This window comes from Scomber japonicus, chromosome 16 (assembly GCF_027409825.1).
Source record: "Scomber japonicus isolate fScoJap1 chromosome 16, fScoJap1.pri, whole genome shotgun sequence".
Lineage (NCBI taxonomy): Eukaryota > Metazoa > Chordata > Actinopteri > Scombriformes > Scombridae > Scomber > Scomber japonicus.
Window position 1 is genome coordinate 22,534,300 of NC_070593.1, and position 10,375 is coordinate 22,544,674.

Genomic DNA, 10,375 nt, shown 5'->3' on the forward strand with positions numbered 1-10,375 from the left:
TCACAGTAATCTGCTAAATAAATAAATAAATAAATAACAGCCACATTACTTATCATGCAGTAGCTCATCTCTCAATACTTTCAGACTTTCTTGCCCTGCTTCAAGCCAATTTGTCATACTTAGGATGCACAAAAAATATATGATCCCACCATAAATTCACCACAAATACTATAAAAGTTATTTTGGAAAACAGAGTTGCAATCATAAGTCACATCATTAGTTATTGAACCACATATAAAAAATGAAAACAAACTTAGATACAGCACTAATGGGCAATAACGTGTTTCATGCTGGAAGAGTAAAATGCTACTTAAGCTGCAGGTTAAACACAAACTTTTGGTGTGCAAATATGTATTTATTGGAGCAGGATGTTTTATGTGGGATTGACTCAAATTGAAAAGTGAACTCAACCAACAACCTAGTCACTTTCCAGTGTTTTCAGGTAAGTATACAACAGGAATAACCTATCAAGACTGAACCAAGATCATCTGAGTTAAGGCCAAATCCGACATATCTGTCAGTTCTGATATACTTTGTCACGTGTGAGAGTTCATGACATGATTCATATAGAGTCAATCCAAGATCATAACCCAGTCGATCACCATGAATAAAAAGCCAATGCTTTAACTTATGCAGGAACTTGAGCACTCTTTTTCTCTTTCGATAGCCTGCACTGATGAAAAGTCCTGGCTCTAATAAACAGGTCAGCTGGGTGTGGAAGTCCTCACTCTAAGTGGGGTTTTCATTCTAGCCATATATGAGGTCTCCATGGATTTTAGAATCACTTGAAGCTGAGCTTCATGACCACACAAAACAGCAGAAGAGACGGCAGCTTCAAACACTTTCTTTTTCAAGCTAAATGGAGCGTCATAATGTGTCTGTTTAAGCGTTTTGCTTTTTTCTCTACATGCAGGTGCAGTGAGGTCATTGCACTTCCATCAGAGGTAAATATAACACCAAGGTAACTGAATCTATTACAATGTCTAACTGTAGAAGAACCAAGGTCAATTTAATCAGAGTGAATTATTACCACAAGTTTAGTTTTGTTCTCATTTACAATCATGCCATATTAACTCAATTAAGCTTCAAGATATTCAGTGAATTTTCCTCTTGTTGTTGCCATGTTAGCTCCTAGAAGCTTCCACTCAGCAGACTTACAGTGGCTTTGGAGGCTACACAAACAAACAGTAGATCTGTACATGTTCAAACTTGAACCCGATTTGAAATATAGAAAATATATAGAGAATAGACCAGGCAGACTACCTTTGAACCAACCTTGGAAACAGAGGCTACCTATGGATGACCGTTTGTATGCATGTGTGAACAATTTGACATCATCATAGGGAAGTTGGTAGAGGTCACATTTCAAACGGAACATACAGTTCAGGTTGAAGCCCTGGTTTTTGACTTGCAGGGGAACATTTTTACATACGGTCACCTCAAGTTTTGGGACTTTGACCATATTTAACATGGCCATCTGGTTTTTCTTATGTTTTCCTTGTGAAATATATAGAATATCACCAACACTGGCTCTAAAACTGTACACCAGCAAACCTGATCTGGACCAATACAGCGGCTGTTGCGGTTTATGCTGTGATGGGAGTCAAATGACTGGGCTTTGCAACATGGGACAGTACATTGACTGTGAGAAAGACAATCAGAGAAAAGTATTTGGAAATCAATATAGTATCCAATTCAGTAACTGATACGTTTGTTGATGGTGTGATTAAAAAAAAGGCTGTAGGTTAGTACAAATGCTGCATATTCATATTGTATCAAATCAAGAGTCTGAGCAAGAAACCATTCACCTTTGTCTGTCCAGGTGTGTGGTCCTCTCGCTATATATCTCAGTGTAATTACTGAGCTGAAATCTGCCACGATGTTGGAGGTCATACAATCGCTGTTTTTTTCCCCCCCCTCATTCTATTTGAGTGTAGCAAAAGAAGAGCAGAAAGACAGAGTGGCAGCTAAATAGAGCTCCGGATGACTCATATGCACTTGCGCTACACAAAGAGAGAAAGAGAAGGAGCTCATGACCCTTATGACACGAAAGCAGATATCAGCTCATTAATTACACTGAGAAATGGCTGTAATGAGAGCGAATGAGTGAGAGAGACAGAGAAATGCAAAGGAAATAGGGGAGAATTATCAGAGAGGGATGGGGAAAAAAAAGAGAAAGATCAGAGAGCGAGCTAATTAAAATGAGTGCTGAGGTGTGAAAGGAAAAGGGGGAGAGGGGATGAATTTCATTTAGTGAGAGGAGACGAGGTAGGATAGCTGATGCAGCCGTCACGCTGTCATGCATATACATGACACAAAAACCAAATACAACATTCAGTATAGGAGAGATGATGTACAGGCTATATGTCGCAGAAAAGAAGAAAAAGGAAAATTAAACCAAAACGAAGCTCAGTTTCAGTCCTCGCCATAAACACACACAAGTTACTGTCTCGGTATAGCTTAAGGGTGACATGTAGGACCACTAGGATCAAATGGAATGGTGAATTAACCAAAGGGATTATGGGTTAGGAAGACAAATTAAGCTCTGTTTGTAGTGGTGTGTAAAATACGATTCTGTTTCACACATGTGTGCAGGCTATTTTATCTACTTCTTTGAAACCATTCCACACTGACACCCCAGTTCCCTGAAGGTCCTCAGTAAAGCCAGTTTCACCCCTGGCTTGCTCACTGATGAACAACTGGCTTCCCGGACAGCTCAAATGGATTCTCCACACGCTCCATATACTGAAACTGATCTTAGGCTGCATTCAAATCTCAAGGGGATAACCGGCGGAACAACTTGGCAGTTAAAAGCAACGGCTTGGAAGTATTCACACATTCAAACTCTTTTGAAGCTGCCAAGAAAACCATGATTGAAGATTTCTGTAGACTTTTGTTGCTCCTGATCAGCTTTTTTACAGTTAATGCACATCTAATTAGCAAGAGATGCATTTGAGGTCATGTGTTTTTTCAAAGCATACATAGCAATATTAGAAGCGAATGCAAAAGCTAGCGTGTTTAAACCGTTATTTTTCTGTTACATAAAACAAAAACATGGTTTTTTAAACCCTGTTGCTGGATCCCCAGAAGCTGCGGTTTAAGCTGCACCTGGGGTTTAGTGTAGACCTAGTTTCTGCCTTTTGTAGAAATCACCTAAATGCCACTAGAATCCATTGCATTTGAGGTTTAAGGTCATGGGCGTAATTTCATCAGCTCAGGACGTTTTATTAATTCACTAGGTGTGTCAAATGTGTTCGCTACATTTAAACGGTGACAAATACATGAACAAAGCTCCATTTTTCAGGATTATAGAGAGGTGATATGTGTGAATTCTTTAGTCACCTAAGGCTAAGTCTCAGAAAATGTTAATTATACTGTAGTTGTCTTGCACTGGAAGACTGATTCCCACTATAATTTTAATGAAAGATGGGGAAATTAAAGTGCAGCAGCTTGTAAGAAGACAGTTATTATAGGAGAACAATGTTCTATGATTTACAAAGAAGTCAATGACATCAAGATACATTTTGATGGTAATAAACCTTCAGTGTTGGTACTACTTGATTTGTGCTCTGCAATCTATTTTTATTTTGTTTTTGTCTTTTTATCTTTCTAGCAGAGAATTCCCTGTTGATGATTATGTCTCCAAAACATCTAAAATAACCTGTGGGGTTCCCCAAGGATCAATTTTAGGGCCACTTCTTTTTAATCTATATATGTTACCCCTCAGTGATGTCACTAGGAGACACAACATTTCTTACCGCTTTTATTTTCTTGTGTGCATTGGTTTCACATTGTTTTTTGTCTTTTTTATGTTATTTACAGTCTATAATTGTCAGTTATCTGTGAAGCACTTTGCATTAACCTGTATGAAAGGTGCTATACTCATCAAGTTTGATTGAAAATGGGGGTGTTAGTAATGTGGTTGTATTTTGGAGTGGCTGTCAAAATGTGTTCATTATATCTGTGAAAATGTGAAGGCATGACATTGACACTGGGTGAGTCGCTGGATGGTGTCAGTGCTGTATGGGGCAAAAGTTCATCTCTCTTGTTACAATGAGTCATCTGATGGTATAATGCAGACATTAAAAACATGGCTTCCTGGGTTTTAATATTACTGTTGAAGAGGATGATTCAAGTTAAGACTGAATGTTAAGGTGTTACCTTGGTGACAATTAAGATAAAACAAATGTTTGCTTGTTTTTTCTTGTACAACTAAAAGCTGAGATGAACACCATCTTTTAGATATGCATTTACTGTATCTCCATCTTTACCACACGACGTGGATGTACCATTAGTGGTAGGAAACTACTCTGACATCCCATAAGTGTCATCCAGCCGGTTGCAGGGCTCTTTGTTGAGGAGTGTCAGGTAGTTTGCTATGGTACTTGTGGTGTTAAAATAGATTAGTCATGTCAGAGTTAGGAAAACACTTCATGTGTTGAAGTGTTCTCCAACAGTCTCAGAGTGTTGGGCTCTTGTTGAGGAGAGCAATGTTGTTTACTGCAACATACTATTCAAACAGCACCACAATCCATGCAGACCAACAAGCTCAAAAGATTTTAAGTGTCATTGAAAATTAGATCATTACAGAGACTAGATTTTATAAGAGTCTCTTTCTTTTTAGATTACTGTACAGATAACAGGATGGTGGTGCAAAAGGGAAGCTTATGCAGATTTTTCCTTCATTTGTCAGATTCCTGCTGGCTGCAGCAGAACAGGGTAATATTGGATTAGTCTAATGCATATCTCAGTCATTTCATTTGGCATGGAGCATTTGCTCCATTGTATTTCAATCAGCTGTTATGGGATACAGCATGCAAATATTAAGATAATGTATGGACTTTTGTAATATTGGATGACTGATTGTATTGGTATTGTTGAGGATACATGTGCACGTGCCTCTCATTTTATGTATCATATACATCTACACATTGCATATGAGCATGGCATTTACTTAATGTGGCTGCAAAAGGTTAAATGCATCAGTGATCCACTGATAAACAATGGTGAAACTCCACCGCCAAAATGTAAAAGGTCAGTGAACATGTGCCTCTACCCCATATAAACTGAATGGAATTTCATTAGAGACGCTAACAGTATTGGAATTTAAAGTATTTAACAGCAATATCTCATCAATAATTTGTCAGTAAAACTGTTGACAGCTACTGTTATACCACTTAAGTTCAATAAGAAAATTAATGAAACAACTATTTAAAATGATTTAAATTCCAAAACTGTCAAGTGCTAAAATAAAAACAGTCTCACAACCTCGAAAAATGGAAATGTCAACATCTTTAGCTCTGTGACAGCTCTATCTGCTGATGAAGATCATGTGACAGGAAACTCTAATGATGAGATCATTTTCTCTGCTTTTCCAATGTCAAGAATGGACTTTGAACCTTTGAATGAAAGGTTCATTTATATATCAATAATGTATGTGAGTTCAAAAATAGTGATGAAGCCTTTAAATTATGTACTCTGCTTTTGTACTGCTGCTGGGTCTCAGGAGGTAGAGTGGTCATCCACAAATAGAAAGATCGGCAGTTTGATTCCTGGCTCTTCCAGTCCACATGTTGATGTCTCCTTGGACAAAATACTTAACACCAATTTGCTCCCGATGGCTGTGCCACTTGTGTATGAATGTGTGTGAATGTTAGTTCCCTCCTGAAAAGCAGATTGGCACCCTGCATGGCAGCCCCTGTCATCAGTGTATGAATGTGACATGTAGTGTAAAAGCACAAAAGACTAGAAAAGTGCTATATAAGTACAGTCCATTTACCATTTTTAATGTGGTTAAGTACACAATAAGTGTTACAATAAAATAAATGTGTAGAAACCTGTAGGTAATGTGCTGCTCTGTAACTAGCTGCTGTGAGGTTTTCAAACCACACTTGAGATTCTGTCCTTTCAGTTTGTGGATTTGGATGACACATCTCAAGAGTTTCATGAAAGAGCCACAGTGATGCTCAAACCCAACTTTAAATCCTCTGAAAAACTGCTGAATTTACAGCTAGATCTTTGACTATGGCATCCGAGCTCACCTGTCTGTGTGTCTCTGTGCTGCTCAGGCTGCTGCTGACAGTATTTTCATCATGAAACCATGCCTGACAGTCACAAACATATCAGCTGGAAAAGCTATGCCTAATTTAACTTACAAATTATGTTTATGTCTTAATGACACATATGCAATAATAATTCTGCTCTTGATCCACTCATGGAAAACGGGAGGGATGCCGCTGGATAGTAAATATTTCGCCCATTGATTTTAAAGATTAATGTTTGGACTGATTAGAACAGAACATTCTTATTAAGTAAGCTCAACTGCCACTGAGGACCAGATGTCTTCATTTGCTTTTGGGAGGTTTTTTCCACTAACAGCTGATTTGTGATTGTTGCTCAAACATGCAGTTTAATTAAACAATTGTATTACTAACAACATTTAAAAAATTAGATATAATATCAAATTATCAGTTCAGTGAAGTCATTTTCAATTCTGTGACATTTGGAACATAACTATGAATACTAACTGCTCCAGTACTGCTAGTTAACAATGTATGCCATCTGGAGTTGAGGTTTGCCAGATCATCAGGTCAAGTATTCCCCATATCCTGCTCTTTCACTCTTTATCATAGTAGCACACTTTTTTTGCAGGAAAACACACAAACCTGGTAAGCCTGCAGAGATCTTTCTATGAACATTACATGGAGTTAAAGTGGCTAGATTGGTATGGACATATTGGTAAGGACAATCTAGCAACACCTTGATGTTATTAAGGATATGTCCCTAATGCCAACTACACCCAACCTTACACCCATGGATTACAGTATTCATGCCAATGGAAAACCTTTTTTACCTCCTGTTTTTTACCAAGCAAATTAACAGTTGACATAGTCTTCTGCGCTTTCAAGCATGTACTTTGGTTTTGTGCACCAGCATCCAATGCATGACAAAAAAGCACCAATGCCCAAACCACTTAACTATCCCAGTGCCTTCCTGTTCTCTTGCGGCCACTCTTTGGCTTTGTTTTTCTGTGTCCACTGGAGTAGATCTCATGGTTAAGATTAGTGCTGAGTTGAATACTTGGATGAAACAAATATCCAGTAGAGATAATGTACTACTCATGATAGGCCAGGCAGCCACAAACAGAGCCCCTCCCCTACACAAAGCCTATAGAAAATGAACTGCTGCTGCTGCACCACACAACACAGTCTTGCCATTGTCACAGTCACTCTGTCCACAGGGATTAACAGCTTGTGTTACTCAGCTCCAGTTACTCATGCATTTCACTTCATACTTCTGCAGTGACCAGCCATCAGAATTGCATCACCACCCACCTGCCAAGAGTTCATTCATGTTTCCTCACAGTTAATACACACACACACACAAACATCCACTCAGATACAGATAATGCAGTTGGTTTAACGGGATACAGGTACAGATACAGATAATGGTACACTCACTCATCCCTAGTTAAGATAATGGCTTTACACACTTGAACAACAAGGGTCAGCAACTGGCTTAATCCATCACAATTACTCTTTATTCAATTAGTGCACTTTGAGACCGCTGTACTGAGCAAGACCACTCTCTATCTCTCTCTCTCTCTCCCACACACACTCAGTCAAGCTCAGAAAATGCTGAACATGCCTATATGAACATGTGCACAACCAACTTCCAATGTAGACACACAGAAGCACTCAAAGACAATTACAATCAGTGTGAGCACAAATTCTAACACTTTCAGTCACACAAAGGAAAGAAACAAAATCATTTCACCAATTGACAAAGCCCTTTATCCCCATAATTACTGTTACAATTAGTTTTGGCAGACTGGACAGTTTTCCTCTACTTTTTATTTAATTGGGGAGGTCATTTTGGTGGAGAAAGTTTCAAATTGAGCTGTTTTGTTCGCCCCATCTGGCAAAACTGGATGCTACATGTAAGCTTTCCATTCTCAAATTTATCATTGTAGATTGTTAATGTGATGCCATGTTCATATCATATATGAGTTACTATAATTACTGTAAGTTTCCAAATCCACTAAATAACATTCAGGTCAACCTCCAAGTTGAAATTACAAATGGGAAAAAATGGGATTTGATATATCTGGCATGGCACTTAATAATATGAAAGTGCTTGCAAGCTAGGAAAATATTGACGTCTCATGTCAAAGTCTGGCAATCAATGTAATAAAAAAAAGGATGTCATGTAATTTTGTTAATACAAAGTATTTTAAATTCTAATATCATTAACTTAATAACAAGCATATTGTAAAACTTTCCTCAGTTGTAAGATGACATGAACTGTGGCAAGCTCTTAACATGGGAATCGGTCTGATCCTTCCTATCTATCTGACATAGCATGAACACAACATTAGTTCCATCATTTGGTTGAAAATGGCTGGTTTTAATGTTTCTCTGCTGACTGGTTTTAAAATGAGAATCTTGTAAAAGAGGTCTTAAATATGCATTAGAGGGTCCTGGCATCATGGTGAAAGACTGAGCCTGAAGCTAAATGCCTCACTGCTAAAATCAGACTGGCTTGAATACTTGTTTGTATTTTCTAATTGTATTTTCACTTTAAATGTTCCAAGAGAAATACTTTTAGTATTAAAAAAAAATCAGGTAAGGTTGGCTGGTGTTGCTGGAATATAAACTTTCCCAAAATGCAATAAAGAGCACAGAGCTGCAGAGGGAAAATACAAGTCAGTTTATATGCTCAAAGTAAATGGGATTTTTCAAATGATTGGGCAATCACATTTTGGGGGAGGGGTTTAGCAAACAGTCAATTCCAATCCATCCACTTTCCTCATATTGACCTGCGAGTCATTTTCCACCATGCATGTTTTTATTGTATTGAGGTGGAGAAATCCTTCCATAACCTGTCTATATCTACTCACTAAATTGCATTAATGGGTGAAATCAAACCAATCACAGCCACATACAGCCAGCAGGATGGTTTATAGGCACTCATGAGCTGCCAGGAAGCCAAGGTCAGTTGAATGGCAGTGGAATGAGAGAACACATGTGTGAGCATGCTAAAGCACTTACATACAAATGCTATGTATATGATGATGCATACACAGAAGTACACACTAGATTTATATCCAGACACACATGGACTACTTGAGTATTGATTTTACATCCATTTTTAAACACAGCTATATGCATTACAGTACGTGTACAATTGGCAGGGAAATGGAAGCAGTGAAAGAAAAAAGAGAGGAGGAAGATGTGTAATAGGAGATCTTGGCGGTAGGCGTCTAACAGTGCTACTCTAAGTGCCTGATTCATGATAGTACTGTGTAATATCTGGTCTATAATGCTATTTCCGCACCATTACATCACAGCACTATTTTTCTAAACAGGCCGGAGTGCATCCATCAACAGCTATCAGATGATATTGTGTTTACAAGACAATTTCTATGCCATAACATTGCTATCTCTATCCCTCAAAACGCATGCGCACATATATATCAGTGATGGTAAGGAGTATCTGATATCAAACGGTCTCTCAGCTCATTGTTTTATGAGAGATCAAGGACTGGTGGTGCCATTAAGACACATAACCTACCTTTTAGAATATAAAGCAGTTCATACATCATGGGCTCATGATAAAATCTAGAGCAGTAAGGTGTTTCAATGGCATTATGCACTGTAAGCTACCATTCAATTCAGACAGAGGAGTATATGCCATGGACTGCTGGGTAGTAACTAATGCAAAATACTCTTTAGCCATGCTAGCAGCATTTAGTTCAGAGTGAAATATCTTAACCACCTTTCGATGGATTGTGATGGAATTTGGTGATCCTCTGACTTTCTCTCTAGACTTTCTACTCTAGTAGTAATACTCTCTAGTACCATCATCATTTTAAAGTGTTAGATCGTCCCTTAGTTTGTGACATGCAACTACATTCCTATCAGCCTCAGATGTACTTAGTCTTAGGTAAGATAGACAAATAGATATATGAAGTGATAAATAAAGTGATGAAAAGAAAACGTTAGCATGCTACCGCCCTGAAATTAAAGGTTATCATTATATCTACGAAACATCAGCATGCTAACGTTGTAGTTGTTGTTGTTCTCAGATTCATGAATGCTTTATTCGCACAATAGTATTTGTCATGTTTAGCACAGACTTCATGATGGAGACGTATAGGCCTACCTTTAAAAAAAAGAAGAAAAAAAAGACTTTGATTCGGGTCAATTTTATCATGGTAGATTAGACTGATACAGCTACTGTAGTAACATTCTAAGCTATAGTGTTACAGTGCTTAACTGCATACAGCTGTATCATGTTTAATGTATAGCTGTATAGAAATATGCATTGTTTACAGCCTTAAGTGCAGCTTTAGGGCAATGCACTGATCCTTTAC